Source organism: Tachyglossus aculeatus, chromosome 2, assembly GCF_015852505.1.
Source record: "Tachyglossus aculeatus isolate mTacAcu1 chromosome 2, mTacAcu1.pri, whole genome shotgun sequence".
Taxonomy (NCBI): Eukaryota; Metazoa; Chordata; class Mammalia; order Monotremata; family Tachyglossidae; genus Tachyglossus; species Tachyglossus aculeatus.
In genome coordinates, this window is record NC_052067.1 from 19,582,476 (window position 1) to 19,599,696 (window position 17,221).

Below are 17,221 nucleotides of genomic sequence, written 5' to 3' on the forward strand. Positions count from 1 at the left end.
AAAATGCAATATGTGGCATCCCACCAAAGGAGTTTAATCGTGAAATACTTCCCATTGAGAAACAGGTATTGGAAGGGAATCAAAGGACGTTTCTGAGGAGGAGTAGAAGCGGAGAAAAAAATTTTAAAAAAGGAAATCATGGACTGAAAAGGAACCAAGGGAAACACTCCATACTTGCTTTGAAACACACACCCACGACTCCCTGTCCCATCCACAGCTCATCAGTGTGTCAGACTTCAACCAGACTGGAAAGCATTGGCGTATTCAAAGAACATGAATGGCTTGGAGAAAATGCTGCAGTCCAAGCCTGGAGATAATAATTATGGTACTTGTTAAGCACTTACTATGTTCCAAGCTCCATTCTTGGCGTCTCCTGCAACACCGGCCACACACAGGCGCCATTTTGGCCATTTATATAGTCCAGTAGCTGCTGGGCAAGATAAAATCTGTGGCCCCATGAAAAGTCTCTTTTAGCTACATAATATTTTCATAGTCAGGCAAAATGCTAATTGGACTGTGGCAGGGGAACTTTTGCTGGAGCTGCCGTCACTATTTCCATTTGGTTCAGTGGTTTACACATTTGGTTAACCATTTTGTTAGCCTCTGGTTAACCACAATGGTCTAAAAACTTTCAAGAAGTGGGCAGTTGTCGCTCCTCAGTAGTCCTCAATTTACAGTGCTTCCTTACCTGCTCCACGGAGGCCATACCATCTCCTACTGCCATAGGGCAATCCCAAGGGGCCAGTTGTTAATCCCCCATCTGGGACCTGCTTATCTGAGGAAGTGGGGAGTCCAGGAGCCCCTGACTTTGATTTCACAGGTTTGAATTCAGGAGGCCCTTGTTTTTATTTTGTAAGTGTGGTTTGATTCTGCTCTCACTTGTTTTTCAAAATAAACAAAATGTAAACTGTGGTATCTATTAAGCACTGTGCCATGTGTCAAGTACTATGCTAAGCACTTATCCTAATTTGTAATCTTTAAATTGCCACATAAAGAGCACTGCTCTGTCTCTGAGTGGAATTTAAGTTGGAATCACAACCACAAGTCCTTTGGTGCAGAATGTGCATTTTTCCTGTTATCGGCTTCGTTTATCCTGCAGGGGGAAGCAGGCTGAGCTAGTGGAGGTATCCCGACCCTTCTAGGTGCCAGCTCTGCCACCGATTCCCTATGTGTCCTCAAGATGGTTGGTTTGTTTGTCTTTTATAGTATTTGTTAAGTGCTTACTATGTGCCAGGCATTGTACTAAATTCTGGGGTACGCACAAGATAATCAGGCTGGACACAGTCCCTGTCCCCACAGGGCTCACAGTCTTAATCCCCATTTTACAGATGAGGTAACTGAGGCCCAGAGAAGTGAAGTGAAACAAGTGCTAGAGCCAGCATTAGAACCCAGGTCTTTCTGGCCCTCAGGCCCATGCTACATCCACTATGTCACACCGCTTCTCGACAAGCTAGTCATTAAACACCTCTACCCCTTTGTGTTGTCCATCCAAACATGTGGGGATTGCACTTTATCGCCTGCCTCCCGAGGTGGCTGTCTGCAAAAAGCTGTATAATCCCTGAAGACAACTGCTGTGGGAGTGCCAGCTTCACACATTATCTCACCTTGGTGAACAACTGTTTGGAGGCAGCAGAAGACCAAAGGAACTGTCTCTATTTAGAAAATAAATCCTGTAAATGACCTTGAAACCTTCCTAAAAGAAAAAGATTTAGAGGGCGTTTTTCAACTTGATGGAAAGGGCTGAATTTTGTCATTCCTTATAAATGTTGTTTTTAATTAATAATAATAATGGCATTGGTAAGTGCTTACAATGTGCTGAGCACTGGGTGGGTACAATACAATCAGATCAGACACAGCCCCTGTCCTACAGGGGTTTGCAGCCTAAGGGGGAGAAAGAACAGTTATTTAATCCTCAGTTTACAGATGGGGAAACTGAGGCTGAGAGAAATTAAGTGATGTGCCCAAGGTCCTGCAGCAGGCAAGTGACAGAGCTGGGATTAAAATCCAGGACTTCCGTCTCCCAGTCACACACTGTTTCCCTAAATCCATGGTGCCTTTGCTTATTTAGTAATTGGCTTCAAATCATTTTAAATATTAATAACAGCTACAAATTGTTACAAGATGGCGACACTTCATGTCAAAGAAGGGCAGACTAGGACATTGGGATCTGGAGTGCTGATTTCCAGTGAAACCGGATTTCTCTGGCGAGTTACCTCCGCTGAATGAAATCTGTTCAGGGATTGTGAGGGGAGGCTCCCGGCTGAGACGATTTGTCGTTGTGTACTGAAGACCGTGAAATGGAGCATTGAAGCCTGTCTCATCCCCACATTTCCGTGTACCTCTGCCGTGGCCGATCAGATGACAGCCAGCCACCCAGAGAGCTGGCATCTGTCAGTAGGCATTACCAAACTGGGTTAAAGCCACAGACCCACCCACTACACCCCCATGCCTCAGACCTGCTCTTTGGATACCAGACAAAACCCCCTAGTCTGAGACGTTTTGAACAGGGATTGCTGTAGGCCTCTTCCCAATGCCTCCGTCCTGGGATCAATAATAATAATAATAATGGTATTTGTTAAGCACTTATTCTGGGTCAAACACCGTTCTAAGCGCTGGGGTAGATACAAACTAATCAAGTTGGATGAAGTCCCTGTCCCTCATGGGGCTGCCAGTCGTAATCCCCATTTTGCCGATGAAGTAACTGAGGCCCAGAGAAGTCAAGTGACTTGCCCAAGGTCACACAGCAGACAAGTGCTGGAGCCGGGATCAGATCCCAAGTCCTTCTAACTCCCAAGCTGGTGCTCTATCCACTAGGTCTTGCTGCTTGCTTAGGTATTAAGTACTTCCTTTGTGCCAAGTATTAGAAACTGGGCTAGACAGAGATAGGCAGTTGGGCACAGTCCTTGGCTCACATGGGATCCACAATTTATGAGATGAGGAGATCAGGTATCTTATCTCCATTTTACAGATGAAGAAACTGAGGCTCAAAGTGTTAAGTGACTTGCACAAGATCACCCAGTTGGCCAAAGCTTGAACTAGAACCCAAGTATCCTGACTCCTAGACCCATTTTCTTTCCATTAGGCTACGCTGCCTCCAAGAGTATGAGACCCACTGCCAGTACAGTGCTCTGCACACAGTAAGCGCTCAATAAATATGATGGAATGAACTCGCTTTCAAATCCCCATTGCTGAGTAATAATTATTATTATGGTCTTGGTTAAGCATCTGTTATGTGTTGAGCACTGTCCTAAGAGCCGGGCTAAATATAAGTTAATCAGGTCAGACACAAACTCTCTCACATCAGGTTTACAATCTAAGTTGGAGGGAGAACAGGTATTGAATCCTCATTTTACAGTTGAGGAAACTGAGCTTGATAAGTGATTTAACCAAGATCACACAGCCGGCAAGCAGCAGAGCCAGGATTAGAACCACGTCATCCGACTCCCAGGTCTAGGCTGTTTCGACTAGACCATGCTGCTTCCCAACTTCAAAGGAGTCTAAAACAGTTATCCCCAAATATATCCCTCAGTTACGGGGAACCGGAGCAAGTGGGAAAGCCAGGCAGTGCTGTGGTGACAGGCTGGAGGGAGTTGCTGACTAATTTGGTCAGAAAGACAACTCCTCCTCTGTAACTGTGGATTTAAACAGGTCTAACATTTCATGAGATATCCTCTTGGCAACAAAAGCAGAGAGGGAAAACCAGGGCATCTTGGCTAAATAACACTGGTTCTATCCACAGATTTGCTTCAGGTAAATCAGAACCATGCCAGTTTTGGGTATTGTATTCTGAATATTATCCAAAATAGAGAACAAGGGCAGTCCTGAAACCTTTTTATTTTTTAAAGGACAAAAGAATAAACTGTTAACTTGAACCCTCGGGGTGTCTTGGGGTAGTCTTTTAAATCCTCTTTTAAATGAGGATAAAGGGTGATTGGAGAATGGGTGTAATGTCAGGATACATTTAAACTCGAGGGAAGTTGTTCCTCATTATTTTATTTGGTAATGCTAAGTGTGACATTCTCTTGGGCATTATTCTAAAGCACTTCTTAAAGGTCATTTTCTAAAAAAAAAAAGAAAAAAGAGTGGCCAGATTTCTCATGCATTATAAATGCCTACTCTTTGGAATGACTTAAATTTTAGCATGCAGATCAAATAAGATTTAATGATCCTTTCTGAATTTCTCCAGGGTCCCTTTTTCTCCCTGGTGTGGTTTGGCCAAAATAGCAAAGATTGTGATGTTTACAAGAAGCTTTTAACAACGATTATCCCCAATCCTAGACCTGTCTGAATCTTCACAGGTCCTTTCCGCCATTTATCTTCTTGAGTGCAGTGAGACCAAGCAATACACAAGTGGCAGAGACATCATCTATTATAAATGTCTTCAGAGTCGAGGAACTATTTATAAAGGCCACGTCAGTGGTTTTGAAATGGTTGCTGAACACGGCTCAGCAACCTTCTTATCAGTGGCAAATGCTCCGGGCTGCCAGTAACACCCCTCCAAACAAAAAATTATCTAAAAATCCATCCCTCCATTTTCCTCTGCAATTCTTGAGCCATTTAAGGAACCTAAACTTTCCCTCGGGGAGGCACTGAGGATGCTGCTTTGTAGTCAGGTCCTACAGCTGAAGCAGCCTCAAGTCATGACTAAACATTCCCCGCTCTCCTCCACTCTCCTGTGCATGCACCCAGCCCCAATCATGCTGCATTTGATTGTATTCTAAATTCAGTCATTTAGCTACTGCATTGGTGCAAGTCAGAATCTGCTTTCCTGACATTCTCTTATATTTCTCTCCCCATATTTTTTATATTAGTTCAGCCCTTTATGAGGGTATTACATTTTCAGTGTTTTTATTGGAAATTTTTGGTAAATTGCTACATCTACCACATTTTTGGACTAGTGTTTGCCATTTACTTTCTATAATGCCAGTCTGTTGTAATACTTTGAAATTTTATTAGAGTGAGCTTCTCTCCCCTTCTAGACAGTGAGCTCAGTTTGGGCCAGGAGCATATTTTCTAATTCTGTTGTACTTTCCCAAGTGCTTAGTACAATATTCCTCACATAGTAAGCATGATATTATAGTAAGTGTGATTGATTGATTGACTTTAAGCTCCTTGAGAGAAGGGAACATGTCTGCTAAAGTCTGTGGTACTCTCCCAAGGGCTTAATACAGAGGTCTGCACATAGGCACTCAAATGCTATCGTTTGGTTGATTGACTGAGCAGTCATAAGCTTAGAGCCCTCACAAGCTCCTGAAGGAGCAGTGAAGAAATAATAATAATAATAATAATAATAATAATAATAATAATAATAATAATAGCATTTGTTAAGCGCTTACTATGTGCTGTTCTAAGCGCTGGGGGGATACAAGGTGATCAGGTTGTCCCACGTAGGGCTCACAGTCTTAATCCCCGTTTTACAGATGAGGGAACTGAGGCCCAGAGAAGTTAAGTGACTTGTCATAACTGAAGTACCTGTTTTAAGCTAGATGTCACTGGGCGATACCAAGTGGAATAACAAATCGGCTCTGTAGGCCAGAAATATGAACTTCTGCCTTCTGGGTTCAGCCATGCGTGAGGTTTGCCAGTTCAATATGCCTCCTCTCGACAACATTGTTTCCTTTGTTTTCTCTTCTTGAATATTAACTCGTGTTGAAGTTTGGGAACCTCCGAGACGGCCTCTCATTAAGCAGGGAGGTGTGCTGAGCAGTATGAGGATAAATGCTCATCAGCCTTAAACTATTGCCAAGAGATAAAGAGCTGGGAGAAACAGAAGACTGATTTTGCAGACGGGGGCCAAACTGTCTGTGAGAAATTAGCATATTAGGAACTTGGCATTGTGCAGAGCCACTGTGTGAACAAAACATACCACTTCCCCCTTTCTTTAGCTTTTCAGTGTGTCACTCAAGGTGCTATCACAATGGGAATATGTCAAACATTGAGCTTGGATTAGGAATATCTGTCTCTGCTGTTTCAGGAAAAGAGGAATCCTCTCCCTTTATTTTCCTTTCTAAAAATGAGCACGGTAATGTTTTGCAACAAAGTATTATTTCTGTAAGAAAGCTTTCTGTAACTTTTTAAAGTTTCTTTCTAACCCCCCATCTTTCTGACTATACTGTAGACTGATAATGATTAGACAATTTCATTGTGTCTTTTAAAATAAATCAGGGGTGAAGGTGGGATTAGGATATCATTTTCCTGATTATTTATGTCAGGTTATTGGTGAAATCAAGGGTCAGGGAAGCTAAGGTTACTTGACCAAATTAATGGCAGATTCAAGATTAGAACCCAGCTCTTCTGAGCAAGAATTCACTGGGTAGTCCATGACTACAAGACATGTGCCACTTACTGCTTAGCTAATGACATGGAGTAATTCAACCTGAAGTACACAGTTTGGATTGATTTTTCAGTGGCAAGGAAGCATTTGACATAGTAGCATGCAACGTGGTTTTCAAACTGCTGAACAAAATTGGAGTGAATTCAGTGCATATAGAATGAGCAGCAGTTATATTGCAAGACCCAAAGTTCAGTGGTTTATCCTTCTTATTATATTTGTTAAGTGCTCATTATGTGCCAAGCACTGTTCTAAGAGCTGGAGTAGATGCATTCAATCATATTTATTGAGCACTTACTGCGTGCTGTAGGGGTTCCTCAAGGGTCAGTTCTTGGTCCCCTTCTATTTTCCATCTACACTCACTCCCTTGGTTAACTCTTTTGTTCCCACGGCTTGAACTATGTGGATGACACCCAAATCTTTATCTTCTCCCCTGTACTCTCTCCCTCCCTTCAGGCTCACATCTCCTCCTGTAGTCAGAACATCTCTACTTGGATGTCCCCCCACAACCTAAAACTCAAGATTTCCAAGACAGAGCTCCTTATCTTCCCTCCTAAACCCTGTCCTCTCCCTGACTTTCCCATCACTGTGGATGGCACTACCGTCCTTCCTGTCTCACAAGTCTGCAACCTTGGTGTTATCCTTGACTCCGCTCTCTCATTCACCCCACATATCCAATCCGTCACCAAAGCCTGCCATTCTCACCTTCACAACATCGCCAAGATCCACCCTTCCCTCTCTATCCAAACCACTACCATATTAGTACAGTCATTCATCCTATCCCAGCTGGATTACTGCATCAGCCTCCTTTCTGAACTTCCAACCTCCAGTCTCTCCCCAGTTCAGTCCATACTTCACTCTGCTGCCCAGATTATCTTTCTACAGAAACGCTCTGGGCATGTCACCACCACCCCCTCACCCCGCTCCTCAAAATTCTCCAGTGGTTGACTCTCAACCTCCGTATCGAGCAAAAACTCCTCACTATTGGCTTCAAGGCTCTCCCTCACTTTGCCCCCTCTTACCTCACCTCCCTTCTCTCTTTCTACATCCCAGCCCGCACACTCAGCTCCTCTGGTGCTAACCTTCTCACTATGCCTCGTTCTTGTCTGTTCCGCTGCCGACCCCTGGCCCAGTCCTACCTCTGGCCTGGAACGCCCTCCCTCCTCAAATCTGCCAAACAATCACACTTCCCCGCTTCAAAGCCCTACTGAAAGCTCACCTCCTCCAAGAGGCCTTCCCAGACTAAGCCCCCCTTTTCTTCAGCTCCCCCTCCCCTCCGCGTTACCCCAACTCACTCCCTTTGCTCCACTCCCCCACAGAACTTGTTTATATATGTACATAGCTATAATTCTGTTTATATTAATGCCCGTTTACTTGTTTTGACATGTATATATCTATAATTCTATTTATATTGATGCCTGTTTACTTGTTTTGATGTCTGTCTCCCCCATTCTAGACTGTAAGCCCAGTATGGGCAGGGAATTGTACTTTCCAAGCACTTAATACAGTGCCCTGCACACAGTAAAGGCTCAATAAATACAATTGAATGAATGACTGAATGAATGAATAAGCACTTAATACAAGTTAATCAGTTCAGAAAGAGTCCCTGTCCTGCATGGGGCTCACAGTCTAAATAGGAGAATAGGTTTATTCTGCATACACCAAGTAAGAAGAATTAAATAGTGATGAAACCTTGCCAAGGTTTTTACACCTATACTAGAGTCACTTATTATTCCACAAAACTCAACTGAAAAGCAGAGTGGTCTAGTGAATAGAGCATGGCCCTGGGAGTCATTCATTCATTCATTCAATCATATTTGTTGAGTGCTTACTGTGTGCAGAGCACTGTACTAAGCGCTTGGGAAGTACAAGTCGGCAACATATAGACACGGTCCCTAATCCCAGCTCCATCACTTGTCTTCTCTATGATAGTGGGCAAGTCACTCCACTTCTCTGTGCCTCAGTTACCTCAACTTTAAGGTAAGGTAAGGTGGGACAGGGACTGCATCCAACCTGATTTTCATATACCTACTCCAGCACGTAGTACACTGCCTGGTACATAGTAAGCGCTTAACAAATACCATTAAAAACTGAGACTAGGATATCAGATTTGGTAGCCAGCAACTGACATACTTCCTCTCTTCTGTACACTTCTCTGCACACGGTAAACACTTGACAAAGGCCATTGTTCAACTACATTTACACTCCAGAAAGTGTTTTCACTGTATGTTTTGTTAGAATGTGGCACTACAATTAGAGAATATTCTGCCAACGACATGAGCTTGAATGGATACAGCACAGTGACATATTAGAAGAAACAGTTGTGTATGTTGTGCACAGGACATCAGACAGGAATGAGTACAATAATGCAAATTTTCCTTAACGTAAGGTTCAGTAAGAATGCAACTCCCACATTATAGACTAACTGGGGGTTATTTGTAGGCAATCCAGAAGAACAGGAAAGTAAAATACAAGAGTTGCAGGTGTGGTTGCAGTAGAGGACTAGAGATGACTCTCTCAAAAACCCAATGGGTGCACAGTAATTGTTGCTGGGACACAATCATTAATGTAAATGATGAAGAAATTGAATTAGAACACATTATGCATGTTGGGCAATCTACTCACGGTGCCTGAAACAGTATGGATCCATTTCAATAAAAACAGGATGTCAGTATTGGATTTAAGGCTGTTTATAAAATAAAAAAAAACATGCTCTTGGACCACACAATTGTGCTGTCAAGAATATAGAAATAAATCAGGAATACAGAAATAAGAATGTTGGCAGGCACCACAGATTGGATGTAGCTTCTAGGCAGAACAACCAAATCTCTCATCCCAGAGATTCTGTTAGATCACAGAAACAGAATATGGGGCACCAAAAATGTACTCCAGTGACAATTTTTGAGAATAGTGTCTCATCAGCTTGCATTTGTGAAGGAACAAATGAGGACACCCACACAATAGAAGGATAATAAGTGAGTTAAATGGAATCAGTTGGATGCAGCATCTGGGGGTTTTGGGACACTTTATTGGCACCTGAGACAAAAATGTTCAGTTGTATATGTTATATTATGCTACTGTGAAGAGGAATGCTAGGGAAAAGGTTGGATTTTTTTTTCCTGCTGTCTTGGGAAATTCAAAATACAGGCTCTTAAGACTCTATTGTGTTCTCACTTTATAAATTATACCTGCATTCCCACCAGAGAGAAGAGGAATTTATTTTTCTATTCTGAGCTTTAAATTAGGGCTATTAGATATCTCCCATATACACACAACCATACATAAGGTACACATAGAGAGTGGCTTCATATTTTCCATAAGGCCACATGTGGTTGTATCTCATTCAGCTGTTTCTGAGCAGTCCAGGATCGAACTGGTTTAAAAAGGAGCATTCCACACCCAGCACATGTTGTAAACATAAAACCTTTATTATTTTTTACTGGCTGTGAAAATGTACACAACAATGTATGTATGAGTGTGTGTGAATTAATGGTGCTGTCCTTTGGGTTTGGAATTGGCACTCCTGACAGTATTTAATCCAAGGCGTGTGAGTTTGGCTGAGATTTTACACATGAGTGTGAGTTTGTTGCTGAAAAAGCTGGAAAATCTGATGTGTAACAGGCAATCCATTCCATATTGTATGCAAGTAACTCTAATCCTTTGATGTGATGATGGGTTTGCTACTTTTTTTAATGGTTTGTTAAGTGCCAGGCACTGAATTAAACTCTGGGGTAGATACAAGCTAATCAGGTTGGACACAGTCCATATCCCACATGAGGCTCACAGTCTTAATTCCCATTTTACAGTTGAGGTAATGGAGGCACAGAGAAGTTAAATGTTTTGCCTAAGGTTACAGAGCAGAAAGTGGTGGAGCTGGGATCAGAACCCAGGTCCTTCTGAATCCTAGGCCTGGGCTCTATCCACTAGGCCACATTGCTTCTCACTTGAAGGATAGGTGGATTTCGGTTGGGTTTTTTTTAATATTAATTCTACCTCTTGATCTTCTTGAGCTTCTGATTGGACAGAGTCACCCTTACATTTTGTTACTTACAGAAGGAATCAGTGAAATGTTTTCAACCTGTTGATAGGTTTGCCCTTTTCAGACTTCACTGTGATATTTTTATATCATTATTTTATTTTCTTACACAAAATAAAATCAGCCCTGTTATGGCTCCTAGTGTATATCCAGCACTGTCCTAGATTCAAGGACAGATTTCCGTGAGCTCAGGCCTCTAGTAACGCCAGGCCTTCCAGTCTTTTTTAAAACTAACAGTAATAAAATGGTATTTGCTAAGCATTTATTATGTCAATCACTGTTCTAACTGCCAGGGTAGATTCAAGTTAATTAGGTCAGACACTGTCTCCACCCTACACTGGGGCTCACAGGCTAAGTAGGAGGGAGATTAGGTATTAGGTATTAGGAGGCTCTCCATCACCTCGCCCCCTCCTACCTTACCTCCCTTCTCTCCTTCTACATCCCACCACGCACCCTCCGCTCCTCTGCTGCTAATCTCCTCACCGTACCTTGTTCTCGCCTGTCCCGCCATCGACCCCCGGCCCATGTCATCCCCCGGGGCCTGGAATGCCCTCCCTCTGCCCAACCGCCAAGCTAGCTCTCTTCCTCCCTTCAAGGCCCTACTGAGAGCTCACCTCCTCCAGGAGGCCTTCCCAGACTGAGCCCCTTCCTTCCTCTGCCCCTCGTCCCCCTCTCCATCCCCCCATCTTGCCTCCTTCCCTTCCCCACAGCACCTGTATATATGTATATATGTTTGTACTTATTTGTTACTCTATTTATTTATTTATTTATTTTACCTGTACATATCTATTCTATTTATTTTATTTTGTTAGTATGTTTGGTTTTGTTCTCTGTCTCCCCCTTTTAGACTGTGAGCCCACTGTTGGGTAGGGACTGTCTCTATGTGTTGCCAACTTGTACTTCCCAAGTGCTTAGTACAGTGCTCTGCACACAGTAAGTGCTCAATAAATACAATTGATTGATATTGCATCCCCATTTTAGAGCTGAGTAAACTGAGGCACAGAGAAGTTAAATGACTTGCCTAAGGTCATACAACAGATAAGTGGTGGAGCTGGTATTAGATCCCAGGTCCTCTGACTCTCAGGCCTGTGTTCTTTCTTCTAGCCAAGCTGCTTTCCAATCAGACTCAAATACACACTTCCAGAAAGCTCCCATAATTAACTTCTCTTTCCATTTTGCATACTTTTTGAACATTTAGGACATCTTGACTATTTAGATAAATCAATAATGATGGTTCTTATTTAATTAGTGCTTCTCCAGGGACGCTGAAATTCATGTAGCTTGTGGGATCTGAACATACTCTCAAGCGAATGAGCTGACTGCATGGAAATACCAAGCTTGTGTCTGCATGGGCATAGTGAAATAGAGAAATGAGGCAATTATCTGGATACTTCACACAAAAATGCCCGCTTTGATTGCCCTTTTCTCCATTCAACTCTGCCCATGTAGCCAGAGCCTAAATCTCAGTTCTAAATGTGAGAACCTTTGTCCATTTTACTGGAGTTGGAAATTCCTCATGTCAGTAAGAATTGAAGCAAAACATAGCTCTCTCTCCATTCATAAAGCACTAATAACATGCTTTGCTCCTTGTACAGAGATTGTAAGTGTCTGGTTCTCTTTGGTTCTGGATACATCCTTGTAACGTGTGTTGACAAAATATTGGTTTTACCTGCACATAGAAAGAAAAAGAAATCAAATGTTTGAGGAAGCAGCATGGCCTAGAAGAAAGAACATGGGCCTGAGAGTCCAGGGACCTGGGTTCTACTCCTGGCTCTGCCACTTGCTTGCTGTATGACCTTGAGCAAGTCATTTCACTTTCCGTTCCCCAGTTTCTTCAACTGTAAAATGGGGATTCAAAACCTGTTCTCCCTCCTACTCAGACTGGGAGCCCCATGTGGGACAGAGACTGTGTCTGACCTGATTGATTTGTATCTACCTCAGAGCTTAGAACAGTGCTTGACACAGAGCAAGCACTCAAATACTGTAATAATAATAATAGTAGTTATAATTACTGTTTAGCTGAGGACCTCTAGAGAGACCCTCCAAGGGCATTTATTTTGTGTGAAAAAAGGAAGAAGAATTGTCATATTTTCAATGAGGTTTGGCCTCTAACTTGAAATGAACCCAGAAATACAATATTTTGATATCATCACGTTCTCTTCTAGGTCAAAAGAAAACAGCTGTTTGCAATTAGAACTTTAAAAACATTCCCCAAAGCCTCCCCCCTACTCACCACCCCCACCTCACCTCACTCCCAAATTCAACCCATTTTCTACATTCCAATTGGATTTTCGTGGTCTGTGCACAGCAGAAGCAATTGATCAAGCTGAGGGAGAGAAAAACAATGTTTACAGTTTCACAAATGTTTCTAATTGACAGCAGCAACTTGTTAAAAAAAAGGATAACTGTAGCCTGGGGTGGGTGGTTGTGTGCATGTCTGTGAGTTTGTGTGCATGCGTGGGTGTGGGCACGTGCTGCGCGTGGCACTCCATGATGCAGAACTGATCTAAGCATGAAGCTAAAGAGGCGCTGGACTGGGTAATTGCTGTTGTGGCTGCACTGGGACAGGATGAGGTAGATAGCTGGTTTCTTACCAGGATTCAGATCCAGGGCAGCTGGTCCACCCTCCCATTGGGAACAGTGAACAAGGAGCTTGTAAAATACACAGACCACATGGAAATGACCCCTATTGACTGAAACCAGCTGTATGTCAAGCTTTTTGCTGTCTCTCTTGATTTGCTATCACAAATAAGTGGATAGGGGAGATGGGACTAAGGAACAAAAACAAATTCAGTTATTCTTGACTGCTGTTGCACCTCAGTAATAAGCACAGTGTTTTTCAGCAGAAAGATATTGTTTATTTGCGCATTGGTTTGCCTCTCCTCCTTTCCTTCCCCTTTTCTTGGCTTTGGGAAGAATGTTATTTCAAACAAAACACAATACAGCTTCAAAGAGAAAAAAAAATCAATTGGAAAATGTATCTTGGACACAGTTAACGGTAATTTATTGTCCCTAAAAGTATGGGCTACAATTATGTATATTTGGTGGATTTTAATGGTTTAGCACGCCATGGCCCTGGCTGACATTTGGACAGTGAAGCTGTTGTTCAACACTTTTGAAATTGTGTGAGATTTTTGAATCGCCTGAAGAATATGTGAAATCAACATATATAAAATCACTTTTATATTTGTTTCTTTTCTCAGCAAGCGGCCAAGCGAGAGAAGTTAGGGCTAGGAAGCAGGAGGCCTGAGCTTAATTTCTTCCTCAGCTATAAAATCCATGCCAAAATCATTTTTGATCTCTAGGAGGTGATTTAGCTACTTTATTATGGAAAACCTTAATTTTGTAGAAACTTGAAAACTGGGATTTTAAGGAAAACTTGTTATAGTACTCCTTAGGCCGTGAACCATGTCGAGTAGGGACTGTGTCCAACCTGATGATATTGTATTTACCCTAATTCTAAGTACAGTGTACTAAAAGTACACATATTAAGTGCCTAACAAATACCACAATTATTATTATTACCAAATCTCACGTGGTGCATATGCATACAAATTGTGTTATGTTCCAAATGTTTTTAATTCTCTAACAGTGTACTAGCCTAAAGTGCAGCAGAAACTCCATTTTTAAAGCAGAACAGAGTATACCAAGATGCTTAGGACATCCACTAGAGGAAGTCACAGTCCCTGTTCTCAAGGAGGTCATAATATATATCAAGATCCATTTCATCTACCAGATCAGGCTATTGTTTAAGTGATGAAAAACTGGTGTGTTTGTTTCTCAGGTACCATATGCTCCCAATTCAAGTTGAACAGACTGTAAGATACTGCAGAATTATGCTGGTAGAAGCCATCGCTTAACAACATCAGTAGCTCTAAACCCAGAGAAAATGTCAGGGCCACTTTTGTTTCTTTCCTTTGGGTTTTCTCTCTGAATCCTTTAATTTTTTTTCTCTCTTGACATTCTCCTTTTTTTTTTAATCTGCCTCTCCTTTTTGGGGGGTCTACTTTTCTTCAACTGCTTGGTCGACTCAGGCAAAATAAAAACCTGTTCCTCCCTGGAGGTGGTATCCCCAAAGTGGATTACGTGACAAAAATGTATCTTTTGTAGCTTTGGTGTCAGGACAGCATGTAGGGGGCTACTTCCAGGAAACTCCTTCCATCCCTCCCCCTAAAATGGGGTCATGGGAACACAAGGCTGAGCCCCGCAGACCCTGGTAAACTGGGGTAAAGATCACAGGAGCAAGACTTTTGCCTCCACCCCACTGATGTTCCGGGACTAGTGGTGCCTGTCATTCAACCAAGAGAAGAGGGTGAGGTGGTAGTTGTCAATAGCATGATGCACCAGTATTGTATTCTTCTGAAACTGGTAATTCTTGCTTTCAGAGTGAAACTGAGCTCTCTAGCTGTGGTTTTTGACATTTTTCCCCTCTCTCAAATTTACTATGTAAATTTGAAGATGGTGATTTGAAGAAGGCGAGAAGCAGCGACATTATATTTTATGGTATTTGATAAGCACCTAATATGTGCCAGGCCCTGTACCTCATCTGTAAAATGGGGATTAAGACTGTAAGCCCCACATGGGGCATGGACTGTGTTCAACTCGATTAGCTTGTATCTACTCCACTGCTTACTACAGTGCCTGGCACATAGAAAGTGCTTAACAAATACCATTTAAAAAGCAATAATTACTATAGAGTATCTTCTCTTTCCCATAGCTACACCCCTGCCACTATTCAGTTCAGAACACAAACCAGCAGAGAGATCTGAATAATTTCAGTAAATAGTTAATGAACTTGGTCTGAGCTCCTTAATAAGATAATCATCTCTATACAAGATGCATTGCTAAATTAAAGACCCTTATCTAATTGTAGGTAAGTAGGCATAATACCTAGGCATATCCTTGGCATTCAATACTTGTTATTTAACAATGATTAATAATATTCTGAGGTATTTAAACTAGGCTGACTATGGCATGACTAGCTGAGCTCCAGTAAAAAGTCACCTATTTTACGGGGTTTTCCTCTTCCATTGTTTCATTCTTTCTATCTTTCTATTTGTGACTGTTTTGATCCTCGAGGTTTCTGGCTCTCTTTTGTACCTTCTGCCCCCAACCCATTTTTCCCCTCTCCACAATTTCACACTCTCATTCCCTCCTCTCCTTATGCCCCGCCATCCACATATATATTCACTTGTAAAGAGAAGAGTTATCATTCTTTTGTTAGGAATAACCCCTTCCCTAGAATAAAAGAGAGCCTGACCATGTCCCATAAGATGGCCATTTTGACTTTAGCAGAGTACTTCATCTAGGGCTGGATCAGCATCAGGGACCTAGTTGGGTATGCTTCATTTTGATTAAAAGGACTTTTAATCCCTTGGCTCATTTCCCCTACTCAATTTTCTGACATCTACCTGCTGAAATACTCCCTCACCCTTTCTTTTGGTATTTCATTTGTCTGTCTTTCGCTCATCTCCCACCTTAGTCTCCCTCTCAAATTCATACCCTTTTTTGTGTCTCGTATGTTTACTCAGATGCCTAATGCTTTCACCCAATTAGCCATCCCTGCTTTTTTGAGCCATATACTTGCACTTTGTCTCCTTTTCCTCCTGTTTGTTTTCTGCTGCCCAGAAAGGGTGGTATATGTGGGAACAGAGCCAAGACATTAAATCTTACATTTTTTTTTTGTAATTTGAAAATGTGGTTTCTGTATCTTTCAGTATCTTTACCTCAATTAAGAGCGACAATGGTTTGGGAGACATTGATGTGGCCAGCACTTTTTTCTTATACAAAAGAGTCCTAGAACTGTTGACTTCTGAGTCAGGACCTGATTGTGAGAGAGTAGTTTGTCCCAGAGAACAGAACTTAACAGCTCCCTTTAATTATCTAATTTTCTGGGCTCAGCCTTTGCTCTCCAGAGGACCTGGGTTCTAATTCTGTGTCCCCTACTTGTCTGCTTTGTGACCTTAGGTAAGTCACTTAACTTTCTGTGCCTCAGTTACCTCATCTATAAAATGGGGATTAAGACTGTGAGCCCCATGTGGGACATGAACTGCGTCCAGCCTGATTAGCTTGTATCTATCCCCATGCTTAGTTAAGTGCCTGGCACATAGCACTAACAAATACCATCAAAAAAAATTGTTGTACCTGTAGTTAATTGTTGACATTCAGTGGCATTCATTGAAGTCCTATAGTGTGCTCACTTGTCTCTGCCCAAATTGAGATATGAAAACATTGTTTTGATTAATCTTATGGGAAAAAAATGTTGGGTGTTGCCTAGGATTGCCTGTGTATTGTTATACTCAAAAATTCCAAGAAATGCAGAATTCCCAATTCTTCTATTTTCATCCTTCCCATCACAAGAAAAGCAGGAGAATTGCTTTGGAACAATTAGTTTACCGTAAGAGACCCAGGAAGAATTTAGATCCAGATAGGAAAGGGCTTAACCCTCTTCTCGCCAGGCCTTGCATAACCAATAGATGTTTGGAGAGGACAAAGGGGTGATTGTTTTTTCCTTCATTCTAGGGCTTGAAGTCACCTGGATTTTAGTGCAGAGAATTGTACTAAGAAATGTGCCAATGATCTTTAAATCCATGCCCAAGTGAAACCACACTACAACACAATCTGCAGTATCAGATGGTAGTCTTGTCTACTAGTAGCCAGGAACATTATACCTACCTGCACTTGACTATCCACAAAAAATGATAAATAACTGGGATTTAGGAGCCAATTTTTCTGAACGCTGTAGCAGAAAACACCACAGCACAACAGCTCTCAATGAAAAATATACTGAGATCTGCAAATTAAATGGTCAGGGTTGTATTTATGACTAATTCTGACCCCTTCCCCATCTCAAG

At 42.1% G+C, this 17,221-nt stretch overlaps 1 protein-coding gene across 2 annotated transcripts in view; it reads left to right on the top strand.

The window, feature by feature from the left end:
• CREB5 (cAMP responsive element binding protein 5) overlaps window positions 1-17,221 on the top strand; it is a 404,059-nt gene that overhangs the window by 368,976 nt on the left and 17,862 nt on the right. The gene's annotated exons all lie outside the window — the stretch shown is intronic.